This window comes from Rattus rattus, chromosome 5, assembly GCF_011064425.1.
Source record: "Rattus rattus isolate New Zealand chromosome 5, Rrattus_CSIRO_v1, whole genome shotgun sequence".
Classification (NCBI taxonomy): Eukaryota; Metazoa; Chordata; class Mammalia; order Rodentia; family Muridae; genus Rattus; species Rattus rattus.
The window spans coordinates 75,898,601-75,914,953 of record NC_046158.1 but is presented as its reverse complement, the minus strand read 5'-3'; positions in this window follow the sequence as shown (position 1 = coordinate 75,914,953).

Sequence of the window (16,353 nt, the reverse complement as noted above, 5' to 3'; positions counted from 1 at the left end):
TGATAGAAAATATATTGAGAGGAAAAAGGCACTAAAAATAATCCACTATTATGAGACAGTGAACTGTAAACATCAGACAGGGCACCCATCACCGCGGAGTCAAATTGAAAGCTGAAAGAGATTTACTTTATTGTCTCTCTGATTTAAAATTGATTGAAATGCATATACAAATGGAAAGGCTGTCAAAAGCTGCTTGTGCACAGCTGATAGCTCAACTTTCCTTCCTGTCCCAAATCTTTAATGGAACTCCTTTCAGGTATGGAAGGAAGAAACTACCATGTAGAGGTGTGAACTGTGATCTAGATGTGAGAGGCAACCATTTCTGGGTGTCTTTGTTGATTACTGAGATTCAGAACACATTTGTCCGTCCTGATTCCTAGTGAAATCAGTGGATACAGTACATTGCCTGTATTTGGAAACTTCTACTTTTCCTTGAGGCCCTTTGCACATGTGCACACAAGATTTTGCAATATTTGAAAGATATATAAATATCATAAAATGATTGACATTTCAAAGGTAATTCTGAGAAAAACATTTCTCATCACTTTACATCATTTTAAAACTTTCTGATATTATATCCTTTTGTAAACCTATCAATCCTGTTCTGGCTTCATTTTTCTACGTAAAACTTCATTGGTACCTTAAATGTCTTACTTCCCCTAGACCAATATGTTGAAGTGACTAATATTTGATTATCAAGTCTCTACCCTTAATACTTAAAGGACTCCCAGCTGCCTACATCTTAAATGAAAATGAGAATGAGAATTTCAGGAGGAAAGCATTTCAAGTTTCCATTAATCTGACTCCATGTCCTCCATACAGCATTAGCACTTTACATTCCTCTGAAATTCCATGATAGACAAAGGGTCTCTTCTTCAAACTCCCTTAACCCCCAGATAACTGTGACCCAACATAATATGCTCAATACTATCTTTAAACCCATTAGTGAATGCTTTCCTAACTGTTAAGAATCTCTTCTGATTTTCTCTCTATTTGCAAATTACATCCATTTGAGAAAACTCATTTCAAAACTTAATGTCTTTCTGCTTAATGGTTCTCAGGAAATATTAGCTGTGTAAGTTGGAATGATTTTTGCATAGAAGAATGTTATTTTATAAAAAGGATGAGTAAGATTCAGGCTGTTATTCATTCTAATACCAAATATGTACTATACAAGGTAGAAATTTTCTTGCTTTAAAAACACATGAGTGCATATCCACACAAACATGTTAATTTTTATGTGAGGAAATATTTAATCTTGGATAATAGCATAAACAAAATATAAAATAAGCCAACAAATAAACCACCATAAAAACAAATACATTTGATCAGGTTCAAACTAAAATGTGAAATATTGCTCAAATATAGACTAATCTGGTAATTACCTTTATCATCAGGGAAATTTTAAATGAACTCCAGTGATCTGTTATAAAGTTGCACATATTTCATATGAATTAAAATAATGGGTGCCCATTAAGAGCCTGCCCCACATGTGGCCCATACATATACAGCCACCAAACTAGATAAGATGGATGAAGCAAAGAGGTGCAGGGTGACAGGAAGCAGATATAGATTTCTCCTGAGAGACACAGCCAGAAGACAGCAAATACATAGGCGAATGCCAGCAGCAAACCCTTGAACTGAGAACGGGACCCCCATTGAAGGAGTGAGAGAAAGGACTGGAAGAGCTTGAAGGGGCTTGAGTCCCCATATGAACAACAATGCCAACCAACCAGAGCTTCCAGGGACTAAGCCACTACCCAAAGACTATACATGGACTGACCCTGGACTCTGACCTCATAGGTAGCAATGAATATCCTAGTAAGAGGACCAGTGGAAGGGGAAGCCCTGGGTCCTGCTAAGACTGAACCCCCAGTGAATGTGATTGTTGGTTGGAGGAGGGTAATGGGGGGAGGATGGGGAGGGGAACACCCATAGAGAAGGGGAGGGGGAGGGATTAGGGGGATTTTGGTCTGGAAACCTGGAAAGGGAATAGCAATCGAAATGTAAATAAGAGATACCCAAGTTAATAAAGATGGAGGAAAGAAAAAGAATAATGGGTGCAATTTATTTTAATTGGACTTTATCTTTACTAGTAATAAAAGTCCTGAATCTTTATTGAAGGCTACATACTGAAAATTTAATAAAAAGTTAAAATAATCCCTCACCATTTGAAGGAGTCAAGTGGGTAAGAGCACTTGTTTCACTCCCAGAAGATCTGTGTTCAGGTTCAACAAACCACATCATAGCTTAAAATCATCTATAATTCCAGTTCTTGGGCACCAAATATCTACTTCTAGCTTCTGAGAGTCATAAGGCACATACATGCAAAACATGTTTTTTATTTTCATATGCATAGAATAAAGAAAATGTGTTTAAAAAGAACTAACAGGTTTTCATCCATTGTGTTGAGATAATAACATGAAAGCAGAGGACATTTTGTATATTTAAATGTCAAATGGAAAATGTTTCTAATATTAAAATTCTTTTCATTTTTAGAATAATTAGGCTTTTTAAAGTTATTATTATGAAACATTTGAAAGTATGAAGATTACTTGAATTTCTACCACCTCTGGATTTTAATAATTTTTCCTGATCTATTTTTCATAGTATGGTCTTATGAACATGAATTACCCCTTACCAGCTAAGGAAATTTTTGTGTTTTGAAGGTATCAGGACAGGGATTTTTCTTTAAGGATATATTGTCACTTGGTTGGTCAACCACAGTCTAGAGAATATATAGTGGGAAAATATAAACTGCACTCAACTAATTGTTTAAAAATGTAGAAGAAAACTTGAAGTTGAATGGGAGAGAATTGGGTAGAATGTATGGTTATGAGGGCAGCTTTGTGAAGGATTGAGTACGAACAAAATACATTTAGTGAAGTTCTCAAACAGGTAATTAGAATTTTCATAAAACCCCTTATTAAGAAATTATAGAAATATAACAATAATACCAATAATAATAATAATAATAATAATAATAACAATACACTGCCTCCAAAAGACCAAACAAGCAACTGAAAGAATCCGATGCAGATATGTGTACCCAATCAATGCTGTCCCCTATGATTTAGTCAAGGAAAAGCTGGAAGCAGCTGAGAAAAAGGGTGACCCTGTAAGAGGACCAGCACTTTCTTTTTTTTTCTTTTTCTTTTTTTTTTTTTTTTTTAACTTTGTTTTCATTTTATTAACTTGGGTATTTCTTATTTACATTTCGATTGTTATTCCCTTTCCCGGTTTCCAGACCAACATCCCCCTAACTCCTCCCCCCCCCCTTCTATATGGGTGTTCCCCCCCCCCCCCCCCCCCCCTTTCCCCCCCCCCCCCACAAGCACATTCACTAGAGGTTCAGTCTTGGCAGGACCAAAGGCTTCCCCTTCCACTGGTGCTCTTACTAGGCTATTCATTGCCACCCATGAGGTTGGAGCCCAGGGTCAGTCCATGTATAGTCTTTGGGTAGTGGCTTAGTCCCTGGAAGCTCTGGTTTGTTGGCATTGTTGTTCATATGGGGTCTCAAGCCCCTTCAAGTTCTTTCAGTCCTTTCTAAGATTCCTTCAATGGGGGTCCAGTTCTCAGTTCAGTGGTTTAATGATGGTTTTCGCCTATGTATTTGCCTTATTTTGGCTGTGTCTCTCAGGAGAGATCTGCATCCGGTTCCTGTCAGCCTGCACTGCTTGGCTTCATCCATCTTATCTAGTTTGGTGGCTGTATATGTATGGGCCACATGTGGGGCAGGCTCTGAATGGGTATTCCTTCGGCCTCTGTTCTAAACTTTGCCTCCCTATTCCCTCTCAAGGGTATTCTTGTTCCCCTTTTAAAGAAGTAGTGAAGCATTCGCCTTTTGATCATCCATCTTGATTTTCATCTAGGGTAATTTGAGCATTTGGGCTAATATCCACTTATCAATGAGTGCATACCATGTGTGTTTTTCTGTGATTGGGTTACCTCACTCAGGATGATATTTTCCAGTTCTACCCATTTACATATGAATTTCATAGCTGAGTAATATTCCATTGTGTAGATGTACCACATTTTCTGTATCCATTCCTCTGTTGAAGGGCATCTGGGTTCTTTCCAGCTTCTGGCTATTATAAATAAGGCTGCTATGAACATAGTGGAGCATGTGTCTTTGTTATATGTTGGAGAATCTTTTGGGTATATGCCCAAGAGAGGTAAAGCTGGGTCCGCAGGTAGTTTCTGAGTAACCTCCAGACTGATTTCCAGAATGGTTGTACCAGTCTGCAATCCCACCAACAATGCTGGTGAGGATGTGGAGAAAGAGGAACATAGCACTTTCAATTTAACCTGGATCTCCAAGATTGCTCAGACACCAACCAGGCAGCATATACCAGCAGATATGATGTTGGGGAACACATATGCAGCAAAGGTCTGCTAGGTCTTGGTTCAGTCAGAGAAGATGCACCTAAACCTCAAGGGACTGGAGGCCCCAGAGATTTTAAAGGTCTGGTTTGGAGGGGGATATAGGGTTGGAATATCCTCATCCTTGTGGAGACACTGGAATTGGGGGTAAAGGGATTAGGTATTGAATATGTAAACGTCACAGAGTAATCCAGAAGGGGAATAAAATCTAGAGTGTAAAAAAAAAAATAAAGAAAATTAAAGAAAAAATAAACCAAATGATCAAATGTAAATATTGCCTCTATTGATAAAGAGAAAGAGCGCAAACTGAAACCTGAATCAATGTCCTAGGAATCCAGAGGGACTGTGTAGCCTGGGTCAGTACGAAACCAGTGTGTGTCCATGGTATAAATCTGCGATGGCCTAGAGCAAGAACAGGTGGCAGCCTAGTTCCAGAAAGGGGTCAGAAAGTGTGCTTACAACTACCTGGAGTTACTAGAAGGTGGGGGGAAGGCAGGGAAGAAGAAGGAAGAGGGAGGAGGGAGGAGGAGGAGGAGGAGGAGGAGGAGGAGGAGGAGGAGGAGGAGAGGAGAGAGAGAGAGAGAGAGAGGAGGAGAGAGAGAGAGAGAGAGAGAGCAGAAGATGACAGAGGCAGGAGCCAACAACAGTGAGGCCTAGTGGCAGAGAAACTTGGCAAATGCCAGTAACAGTCATTTGGAGCTGGCAAGAAAGGCCGAAAAGTCAAGCGACTTTGTAATACATTTGGAACATCCTTAAGGAGAAAAAGTTTTAAAAGAAAACTATTCTCTATGTTAAAACATGGAAAACATAATTGACATGAGAAATCTAGATCTCAAATGAGATTGTTACATTTATTAGCATACAATTACTTGTTTTTTTCAGTAATGATTAAAATTTTATATATCCTTTTATAGAGAGATCAGGAGAATGTAGACATGGATAAGGAAAGTACTGAAAAAAAATCGTAGCTAAGCTAAAATCAATAGAAAAAAATTTAAACAATCCTATGAATAATGAAGAAATTTCACATAAATCTAATCAAACGCCTTCAACACCATCTTCTAACAGGACAACAAAATGGAAGTCAAGATCTGCTTAAAAAATAAAATGATTTGTTAAGCCTTGATAAGCAAATTAGATGAAGATGAGAGGAATGAGTAGGGTTTTCAAGAATTCAAGTGGCAATGTATAACAGATTTAAAAATACAACAACAAACTATGAATTATATTCACCATATATCAAATAGATAATTAATAATTCGATGATACAAAATCATATAATTCCAAACATTGGAGGAGACTTGAAGACAGCCATCTTAGAATACGGGCTTCAACTACAAAGGCTTACATGGTAGGAAGGCGAAGCTTTAATCATGGAGCAATTAAATATGAATAGACACATAGATATTGCCAACGATCAGTTACTAGAGAAAGTGCTCATATTCTGAATTAATAGTAGAGATTGAACATAATGACATTACCCTAGAACTATGTCATACAAAAGCCCTAAATGCTTGAGACAAGGTTGAATGAGGATGAGCAAATCAGTTTCAAAGATAACCAAGGGTTCAAATGAATCTTTCACTAACTTTTCCCAAATGGTTATATCAATTTACAATTTGATTTTTTTGATGAACGTTTTTCCCCATCTTTATTAAATTGGATTTTTCTTATTTACATTTCAACTCTTATTCCCTTTCCAGGTTTCCATGCCAACATCTCCCTATCCCCTCCTCCTCCAACTTTTTAACATGTGATTATATATTCTGAAAGGTGTATAAGTACTGATGACTAAGAGATGAAATGGAAAAGTAGAATTTTTCCCTTACTAGAAATTTTTGCGTTTCCCTGCCTAGAGAAGAATTTTTTTCCTTTTCCCCACTTACAAGAACTTTTTCCTCTACCCACTTAGGACCTTTCCTCTTTTCCACTTAGATAGCTTTAATAGGAAACTTTTGCCACGTAGCAATAAACACTATAATCACTTTTCTTTTTCTTTCTATTTTTTTTTTTAGAAAAAAAGACATTGTATAATCATTGTCAAAGCAAATTCTAAATAACCATATCCCACAAAGAATTAAGAATGGCAATTGTTCCCCAAAGTTTCAAACTTCCCCTATTTCCAGGACTATTGCCAAAATAATAATAAATCTAAACTTATCATTTTTTAAATTTTATTATTATCCAATATTTTTTCTTTTTTCATCTTTATCAAACTTATCATTATTTAATCTTTAACTTTTGACTTATTACTCTTCAAAGCTCAGATCTCTGAGGTCAGCTACTTGCCTTTTCCTGTGAAGCTCTGATAAATAATATGGGTAAAGCTGCCAGGCAGTGCTTAGAAAGAATCAAGTTTACCCTTAATTCAGTAGTTCCACTAGCTTTCTGCTTCTGCACATTGCCCACAATATCTCTTCTCAGAGTCCCAGTATTTTGACTTCGTTACTAATATATAATTTTATGCATTCTATACTTTCTTATTCAGGAAGTATTCTCAAATGTTGTTCAAAACTTATTTCATAACTTCAATAGTTTTTTTTTTTCCTTTCTTGGGGTTCCAATGTTGGCTCTAATTCATTTTCTTTTTTTCCCCTTTTTTTCATTAACTAAGAATATGCTAAAAATTCAAAACAATGACTCGTTCCTGATATTTTCTTCCAGGTGGTATTTCTTCCTGGTATCAACTCCAAATTATTGTATTTTAGTCAGAGAGAACATATACTTCTCCTAGAAATCGAACTACTTGTTCATCATATTGTATGGTATTGCTGGGCATGGCACACTTGCAAACCCAATAACTGGGGAGTAAGGCAGAAGGATCATTCTTTACTACACAGTGACCTCAAGGCTACATGAGATTCTTTCTCACAAAATAAGGATTAACATCTATATCAAACATGGTTACAAAATATATGATTTGCCCTAGAATATCAGCATCATCCCCCATGTCATATTTTGTAGCCAGTCTACTACAATAAGGTCAACAATAAGGTCAACAATATTAAAAACAATAGTATTTAATTTTTATACATGGCAAATGTAGAACCTGTCCTGTTGTTGTTATTTTTGTTGTTGTTTTTCTTTTTTCTTATTTCTCAACTTGTATTTTTTAATTGCATTTTTAATTTACATTTTAAATATTATCCCATTTCTTGGTTTCCACTCCAGAAACATGCTACACCACATCCTTGTTTTTGTGAGGGTGCTCCCTCACCAAGCCACCCCACTCCCTCTCATCTCCTCACCCTCACATTCACCTACACTGGGATATCAAGACTTGACAGGAACTAGGGTCTCTCCTTCCATTGATATCCACCAAGGCCTTCCTCATCTACATGTGCAGATGGAGCGATATTCCCACTCCTGTGTTTTCTTGGAATTGTGGTTTCATCCCTGGGAGCTCACAGGGGGTCGGGTTGGTTGATATGGTGTTCTTCTTATGGGGTTGAAAACTGCTTCAGCTACTTCAGTCCTTACTTTAACTCCTCCATTGGGGACCGTGTTCTCAGTTCAATGGTTGGCTGCAAGCATTCACTTATGTTGTCATAAGGCTCTGGCAGAGCCTCTCAGCATATCAGACTCCTGTCAACATGCACTTCTTGGCATCCACAATATTGTCTGGATTTGGTGGCTGTATATGGGAGGCATTCCCATGTGGGGCAGTCTATGGATGGCCTTACAGTCTCTGCTCCACACTCTGTCTCCATATATCCTCCTGTGAGTATTTTTGTTCCCCTTCTAAAAAGGTTTGAAGCATCTACACTCTGGTCTTCCTTCTTCTTCAGCTTCATGTGGCTTGTGAATTGTACCTTGGGTATTCCAAGCTTTTGGGCTAATATCCACTTATCAGTGAGTGTACACCATGTATGTTCTTTTGGATTGGGTTACCTCACTCAGCATGACATTATCAAGTTCCATCCATTTGCCTAAGAATTTCATGAAGTTAGACTCCACTGAATCAAATAACCATTTTCAAAAATAGGTTACAGAGCTAAACACAGAATTATCAACTGGAATACAAATGACAGAGAAGCAACTAAAGAAATGTTCAACAACTTTAGTCATCAAGGAAATGGAAATACAAATCAAAACAACCCTGAGATTCCATCTCACACCAGTCAGAGTAGCAAAGATTAAAACTCAGATGACAGGAAGTACTGATGAGGATGTGGAGAAAGAGGAACATCCCTCCATTGTTGGTAAGAATGCAAGCTGGTACAACCACTCTGGAAATCAGTCTGGAATTTCCTTAGAAAATTGACATAATACTACCTGATGACCCAACTATGCCACTCCTGGGCTTATACCCAAAGGATACACCAACATATAACAAAGAAACATGCTCAACTATGTTCATAGCCACCTTAAATATGATAACCAGAAGTTGGAAAGAACCCATATGTCTATTCACAGAGGAATGGATAGAGAAAATGTGGTACATTTACACAATGGAATAAGAGTCAGCTATTAAAAACAATGACTGTATAATTGCTTTTCAAAGTGTCCCTTTTAATTCATGTGACTTCAGACTAGCAGGTTGAAAGTTAGGACTGCATAGGTCCTGCTGAGATAATGCAAATGCTCTTTATTTAATCCTATGCTCTTTGAGGAAGAGGTTCTAAGTGCCAAAAACTCTAGTTTCTGGCCTCAAAGGATCACAGAAGGACGGTCATAGTAACTAAGATTTAGATAAGTAAACATTTTATTATTATACAACAACCCTAAACATTTGGTAAGACAAAATCTTACCCCTGAATCTTATAAGACCAAGCCTTACCCTCTGGAGATGCTCTTTCCGCTCATTTGCCACAAGAAGAACTGACATCTGAAAGAATACTCCTGCCATGGTTGGCCCCCAGTACCAAGGAAAGACTGTTCTGAAAAAAATCAACTAGATAAATCAAAGCCTGATAGTACAAACATATCTTCTCAAAACTTAAATAAAACATTTACTAGAGATACAGTGCCTACTATAAGTGAAACAAGAAATTCCAAAATTCTAAATACCAGGAAATGGATATTTTGTTAAAGTACTATAAATAACAATAAGCCAAAATTAGACTTACAGTTACATGGAATTACTATTGAAGGCTTCAGGTATATTGGAACAGATGTAACTAAAATATTGCAAGGTTTATGGAAAAAAACATGGACAAATTAAATAGTATGTACACTCCTAGAAATTGGGATATTGTCTCAGGTAAAACAAAAGTCTAAAATGGATGAAATTTATAGGACTAGACCGTCAAATAGAAAAATTAAAGACATATGTTTCTAATATAGGAGTAAATCTATGGGGAACAGATCTTTTGTGACTGTAGAAAACAAAGGTTAGCGTGTTTCCAGCTTCAGATAGAGATTACAAATCAGAAAAAAGAAACCTAAGTATTTGATCAAAGACAAATAAAAACTGTCCAAGCTTTTCATAAGCAGGAAATGGCTTAGGTTGATTCTTCATCTTTATATAAAGAAGCATTTTTAATAGATCACAAGGGGTCCTGTCACTAACTTTGCAAACTGGCAAACCTTTTTAGATAGAATGATGGCCTGGGACAAAACAAAACGTATGTGTACTAAAACAGCTAATCCAACAGAAGTTGAAGATAATCTATAGAAGAGGACACAATACCTTGGAATTCTTACATTTTTATGACTAAAAAGATATCTGTGAAATAGAGGATGGTGCTTCTGGTTTCCATCTGCACTTGGAGCTGATCCTGTGCCACAGATCTCTGTGACCAGACACTGCTGGGAGAGAGCAGGTCTGGCAGGAGTGCTGACACACCTGGCAGCACAGGTGAGACAATCACTTCTGCTCAGAGAGACCCACCTGGAGTCCTCAAAACACAGGAACAAAGGAGCAGTCTGGAATGGGATCTTTCAGGTTTCCATGTGCTTCCAGAACTGACTCTGTGCCACAGTTCTCTGTACCCAAATTCCGCCAGGAATGAGCTGGTCTCCCAGGAGTGCTGACACACATACTTACACGAGGGTCAAGCCACAATCAGGGAGAGCAAGACCAGCTAACAGCAAAAATAAACAAATGGAGAAAGGCAAGTTGAAGAAACTAAGAAACAGAAACCAAGATCACTTGGCATCTTCACAACCCAATTCTTCCACCACAGCAACTCCTAGATACAATAACACACTGAAAAACCAAGATTCTGATTTAAAATCATATCTCATGATGATGTTAGAGGACTTTAAGAAGGACATAAATACATCCCTGAAAGAAATATAGGACAACACAGGTAAACAGATAGAAGTTCTTAAACAGGAAACACAAAAATCCCTTAAAGAATCACAGGAACACACAATCAAACAGGTAAAGGAATTGAACGAAACAATCCTGTATCTAAAAATGAAAATAGAAGCAGTAAGAAATCACAAAGTGAAACAACTCTGGAGATAGAAAATCCAGGAAAGAGATCAGAGACACAGACACAAGCAACAGAATACAAGAGATAGAAGAGAGAATCTCGGGGGCTGAAAATATCATAAAAGATTTCGACACAAGAGTCAAAGAAAACACAAAACACAAAAAGATTCTAACCCAAACCATCCAGGACACAATGAGAAGATTAAACTTAAGGATAGTATGTATATAAGAGAGCAAAGATTTCCAAATTAAAGGGCCAGTAAATATCTTCAGCAAATTTATAGAAGGAAACTTCCCTAACCTAAAGAAAGAGATGCCCATAAACATACAAGAAGCATACAGGATGCCAAATAGATTGGACCAGAAAAGAATCACCTTCTGTCACATAATAATAGAAACAAGAAGTGGAAAAGACAAAGAATGAATATGAAAAGCAGTAAGGGAAAAAGGTCAAGTAACATATAAAGGCAGACCTATCAAAATTAGACCAGACTGCTCAACAGAGACTGTGAAAGGTGGAAGATCTTGGGGAGATGTCATGAAAATCCTGAGAGAACACAAATGCCTTCCCAGGCTACTATATCCAGCAAAACTCTCCATTACCATAAATGGAGAAACTAAGATACTCCATTCAAAAGTAAATTTATACAATATATTTCTGCATATCCAGATATACAGAGGATAATAGATGGAAAACTCCAATACAAGGAGGAAAAGTTATACCCTAGAAAAAGCAAGAAATTAACCGACTTGCAACAAACTGAGAAAACAATAACCACACAAGCATAATTCCACATCTAAATACAAAAATAACATTACAAAAATAATGGGAAACAATCAATATTCCTTTATATTCCTTAAAAACAATGGACACAGATCTCCAATAAAAAGGTAATAGATTAACAGACTGGATACATAAACAGGACCCACATTTAGCTGCATACAGGGAATATACCTCAGAGAAAAAGACAGAGAAAAAGGTTAGGAAAAATTTTTTTTTCCAATAAAATGGCCCCAAGCAATGAGCTGTAGTAGCCATTCTAATATCAAATAAAATTGATTTACAGTCAAAAGTTAGCAAAAAAGATAAAGGAAAACACTTCATATTTGTCACAGAAAAAAGCTACCAAGATGAACTCTCAATTCTGAACGTCCATGCTCCAAATGCAAGGTCATCCACATTCGTAAAAGGAATTCTACTAAAGCTCAAAGCACACATTGCACTATACACAACAATAGTAGGAAACTTCAGCAAACCACTCTCACCAGTGGACAGACATGGACTCAGAACCTAATCAAAGACAATATGAAAGTAATGGAAGTTATGAACTAAATGGATTTAACATATATCTATAGAACATTTGATCCTAAAACAAAAGAATTTACCCTGTTCTCACTACCTCATTGTACCTTCTCCCAAACTCACAGAAGTTATAAACCAAATGGACTTAACAGGTAATTATACAAAATGCCATCCAAAATCAAAAGGATATACCTTCTTCTCAACATCTCATGAGACCTTCTTTAAAACTGACCATATAATCAGTCACAAAACAGGCCTCAACAGATAAAGGAAGATAGAAATAATCCCATCCTTCATAATAGTCACAAATAATATAAAATACCTTTCTCTACTCAAAAAGAATAATTTAACCATCACAAATGAAATATCTGTATATCCAAGAACTTCATGTCTCGGAAGAAAGAAATTTAAGAAGATCTCAGAGGATGGAAAGATGTCCCATGCTCATGAATTCACAAGGTTAATATAGTAAAAATGGCCATCTTCCTTTCAAACTCTCATTGCAATTCTTCACAGAGTTTGAAAGAGCTACTTGCAAATTCATTTGGAATAACAAGAAAATGAGGAGAGCCAAAACTATTCTCAACAATAAAAGAATTTCTGGGGGAATAACCATCCCTAATTTCCAACTGTATTACAGAGCAATAGTGATAAGAACTGTATGGTATTGCTACAGAGACAAGCAGGTAGATCATATGAATAGAATTGAAGACACAGAAATAAACCAACATACCTCTATGGTCACTTGATCTTTGACAAAGGAGCTAAAACCTTACAATGGATAAAAGATAACATTTTCAACCAATGGTGCTGGTTCAACTTGAGGTTAGCATGTAGAAAATGAAAATCAATCCATTCTTATCACCTGGTACATAGAGCAAGTTCAAGTGGGTCTTGTACATCCACATAAAACCAGATACACTGAAACTAATAAAAGAGACAGTAGGGAAAAACCTTGAACACATGGGCACAGAGAAAATTCCCTAAACAAAATACCAATGGCTTATGCTCTAAGATCAAGAACCAATAAATGGGACCTCACAAAATTGCTAAACACTGTCAATAGGAAAAATGGAAACCAACAGATTGTGAAAAGATCTTTTTCAATCCTACATCTGATAGAGGGCTCATAGCTAATATATACAAAATACTAATGAAGTTAGACTCTAAAATTTAGTAGGCCTTTTAAAAAATGTGTTACAGAGCTAAACAAATAATTCTCCTCTGAAGAATATCAAATAGCAGAGGAGCACCTACAGAAATGTTCAACAGTTTTAGTCATCAGAAAAATGCAAATCAAAACAACTCTGTGATTCCACCTCATACCAGTCAGAATGGCTAAGTTCAAAAACTGATGTTACAACAGATGTTGGCAATGATTTGGAGAAAGAGGAACACTGTTCCATTGTTGGTGGGATTGTAAACTGGTACAACCACTCTGGAAAACAGTCTGGTGGTTCTTCAGAAAATTGGACATATTACTACCCGAGGACCCAGTTTACCACTCCTGTGCATATACATGAAGGATGCTCCAGCATATAACTGGAACCATGATCCAGTATATCCATAGCAGCATTATTTATAATAGCCAGAAGCTGGAAAGAACCCAGATGTTTTTCAAAAGAGGAATGGATACAGAAAATGGGGTATATCTACACAATGGAATACTTCTCAGCTATTAAAAACAATAATTTCATAAAATTTTTAGGCAAATAGATGGAACGTGAATATATCATCCTAAGTGAGGTTACCCAATCACGACAAAATACACATATACACTCACTGATAAGTGATATTTGTCTAAAAGTTCTGAATACCCATAATACAATTTACAAACCACAGGAAGTTCAAGAAGAAGGAAGACCAAAGTGTGAATGCTTCAGAACTTCTTAGAAGCAGTAACAAAAATACTCACAGGAGGAAATATGAAGACAATGTATGGAGCAGATATTGAAGGAAAGGCTATCCAGAGACTGCATAACCCAGGGATCCATCCCATATACAGTCTCCAAACCCAGGCAATATTGTGCATGCCAAGAAGTGCATGTTAACAGGAAACTGATAAATCTGTTTCCTGAGAGGTTCTGCCAGAGCTTGACAAATATAGAGGAGGAGGATTGCAGCTGACCATTGAACTAAGAATGGCCTCTCCAATGGAGGAGTTAGAGGAAGGACTGAAGGAGCTGAAAGGGTTTGCAACCCCATAAGAAGAACAATAACATCAATCTACCAGATGCCCCAGAGCTCCCAGGAACTAGACAATGTTCAAAGAGAACACAGGGATGGACCTATGGCTTTATCTACATATGTAACATAGGACAACCTTGTCAGGCATCAGTGGGAAGAGAGGCCCTTGTTCCTGTCAGGACTTGATGTCCCAGTGTAGGGGCATGTCAGGGCAGAGAATGGGAGGGAGTGGGTGGGTGGGTGATGGACCTCTTTCATAGAAGCAGGGGGGAGGGATGAAATAGTGGGTTTCTTGAGGGGAAATCATGAAAGGGGATAACATTTATTTTACAAATTTTAAAAATATAATATAAGAAAAAACAGATCTATGAATTTTAGGCATAGAAATATACATATCCTATGTAAATGACATTGACCAGATCTCCAGAAAGGTTACATAAAAAACATTGCCAAATTAAGAAAAAAAAAAAGTACAGAAAAGGAAGTATATAGTACTTCAAATGGACAGGAAAGAGACTTTCTATGGTGTACTCTACTTAAAACACAATGTGTATAGAACAAAGAGAGATGGTGTTGAAAGCTGCAAGAAGCAAGTTATAAGTAACATGAAAATGAAAACCCACCAGCATAACCACTGAATTTTCAATGGAAACTTTAAAAGGCTGAAGAGCCTGGAACAATGTACTTTAAGTTCTTAAGACAACAGAAGCCAACATAGACTATTTTACCCAACATAAAAAGGCGAGTCTACTAATGACTGTTGGGAGAGAGAAAGGCTAATTGCTTAGCCAATACAAAGTGGTCCTCCTGAAACACATACAAACAACGAAACCAGACTCACAAGGTTATATTGTTTTATTTGTGCACACATATACATAAATAGTTGTAGATGGAGAGTATAATCAAGGAAAAAGACTTTCCATTTGTGAAGGGTGGAAGGAGTTGAGGGGAGGAAAGAGAGAGGGGGCACTAATGTAATTTTAATTTTATTAAAAATATATTCAAATAAAAATTTGAAAATTTTTTGTCTTAGTTGAAAGAGAGAAATAAAAACTGAGCAGGATATAAACTGGACAAAAGAAATAGAGAATAGTAACAGATCTGAGAGAATTGAAAAAAGCCATTCATTCAAGGAGCACTTTGCTCCCTGGAATCTAACAGCTTTCTGTGTTCTTTAAAGCATGGTCTATAATACTGATTTATTTATAAAATTGATTTTTTTTACAATCATGAAAATGTTTGCTTTCACTAAGTTTACTTATAATAATTCTCAATCTGTTAAAAAATCCCATTCTAGATTCTTATTATAAAGAATGCTAAAATCCTATATATGTCAATATTTCTTACAATAGCCATTAGAAATTATTCATACACTGTTTTCTCAGTCCATAATTTACCACTATATGGATAACTTACATGATAATTAGGATATGAATACCTTAATTTTTGATGAAGTAAAGAGAATTTTGCCTTCCTGGGGGTTATAAATTTCTCTTAAAAATATAAAGAGAATATTATATTAATTATATAAGGTACAAAATAGTCTGCCAAAAAATTACGCCACAGAGCACACAAATCCAGAGAGAGCAACTAATAATTGTTAATGATTTTCAAAAAAATTGGTATGCACTGATTGGCTAAAGCTCATAATTGGATGAACTACTTGTACAATTTACAAGGTGATAAATGCTTAAATAGCCCATGAAACTTCTCATGTATGAAAGAATTGGATATGGTAAAAAAGATATTACAACACACACATATGAATAGTTTGGATACAATATTGGCTTGTAATTTAGTTATTTTGTCTTCTATTCATTTTTCCACAGGTATTTTTATTCCAAGGGAAGACTATATCTAAGAATGGATATTTATAGCACACAGAGAAAAAATAAAGACTTTATAGTAAATTCTTCGGGGTTGATTATGAGAGAAAAAAATGAGACTATGCCAATTATTGGAATAAGTATAGCAGAGATTGTGGTACCTCTTACCAATTCTGAAATTACCTAATTATGGCAGAAAATCAATATTGGCAAAGAATTGTTACTAATCAAATACCTCAAAAGCAAAAGACTTTAGTTTATAAAAAGAACTA